Genomic DNA, 1884 nt, shown 5'->3' with positions numbered 1-1884 from the left:
CAAAAGTAAAAGAAGAATTATTTTTTTTTATTTAAACAATGTTGTTTTGGCTTATGTCTCCTATTTTTCTCTATTCTCTTGATCATTTTTTTCTATAGCATGTTTCTTTTAACAGTCAGTGCTTCCTTTCTCTAAATCAGAAGACACACAAGATCTTAAAAAATTCACTATGGGTCTTTAGTAGAATAGAATGTCATTACTTCCTAAACTCAAAGATCAAATCTAGGGAGAAAGTGATATATGTTTTCTTATTCTTTGGGGGAAAGGCTAGGAACTTCTCAGCCCCCTATTTAATAATTATGATTTTCAGAATAAAAGCTATTTTTTAGTGTAATATTTCTATGCATTATACAAAAATTGAAGAGTCTTGAAAACTTTTAAGATTTTGTTTGGGTTGAGGTGGTAATTAGAATCTCAGTCTCTGGAGGGAACAGCTGTTACATACATACACACATGAATATACCTATACACACATTCAGACTCATTCATTATCATTATTCTTTCTCTGAACCATCTGAGATAAAGACATAATCACCCTTAAATATGCCAGTGTCTATTTCCCCCAAATAAAGCACTTTCCTGTATAATCACAACTATCCAAATCAGGAAATCAATATTGACACAGTACTACCGTCCAATCCATATATTGCAATCACATCCATCCCAACTGCTTCATCAAAGGCTTTTTGTTTTTTCCTTCTGGTCCCGGATCCAATTTGAGATAACATGTTGCATTTTATTATCATAATTCAGATTTCCTTCAGTCTCAACAGCTGCTCAGTATTTTCTGTGTTTCATGACCTTTGCAGTTTTAGAATATAGACTTTTAATTTTGCACAGTATCTTCCAATCTTGCCCATCTCAACTCTCAGGACATACAGAAAAATTGTGGCTCTCTCAGCACATCACATCAGAGGGCATGCAATACCAGCCTGTTGCACACTGGTGTTGTCAAACTTGATCATTTGGTTAAATTGGTGTCTGCCCTTTTTCTCTAACATAATGTCAGCTTTTCTATCTTTGTGATTGATTAGTATTTTGTGGGGAGATAATCTAAGGCTATAATTCACTCCCTTGCATTTGGCATCCATTGATTATTTAGCCTAAATCTTTCACCACTAAAATGATTGCAAATTCTGTCAATAGTTTCTATTTCTATCATTCTTAATTTATTGCATGGCATTATATTATAAGAAAAGAATTTTTCTTTCCCCTCATTTATTTATTCATATCAATATGAACTCATGACTTCCCATTTAATTCAAAAGTTATTATATGTCATATCAAAATTTATTTGATACTCAAATTATCTCAGTTCTGGCCAGTGGGAGTCCCTTCAAACTGGCTCTGTGCCTTCTTGACATTCCCTTTTCATCTTTTGAGAACTTATTATCTGACTTATGTATTTTCCTTGCATCGGCCTTGGAACAAGCTATTTTTTCCAAGGAATTTGAGTTAATTTAGTGGAAGATACCATTTAGAAATCAAGATTTGAGTATTTTGTGTGCTCATTGTTTCTAGACTGTCATTGCTTCTGAGTCACCTTAGTGCACAGCTATGTCACTCTTCATTTCTCAATATCTTTCTCTATAGATAGATAGACATATAGATACATAGGGGTAAATGAATAGATAAATCTATATATATATATGTAATTTGAATCAAAGTATATATACTATGAAAAATACAAGTTTACATCTACACCTATAACTTCAATAATACTATACAATCTTTTCATTTTCCAAATTTCTAAATTATTTCCCATTATCTTTAATGTACTTATTTTTTGCTTAATCACACCCCTCTTTCCCCATAGTAACCAACCTCATGCTAATGCTACTATCTGCTCTTGCCTGCCACCTACTTGACCCCTAGATTCACTGC

Source organism: Pseudorca crassidens, chromosome 4 (genome assembly GCF_039906515.1).
Source record: "Pseudorca crassidens isolate mPseCra1 chromosome 4, mPseCra1.hap1, whole genome shotgun sequence".
In the NCBI taxonomy this organism is placed as follows: domain Eukaryota; kingdom Metazoa; phylum Chordata; class Mammalia; order Artiodactyla; family Delphinidae; genus Pseudorca; species Pseudorca crassidens.
This window is presented reverse-complemented; position numbering follows the sequence as displayed.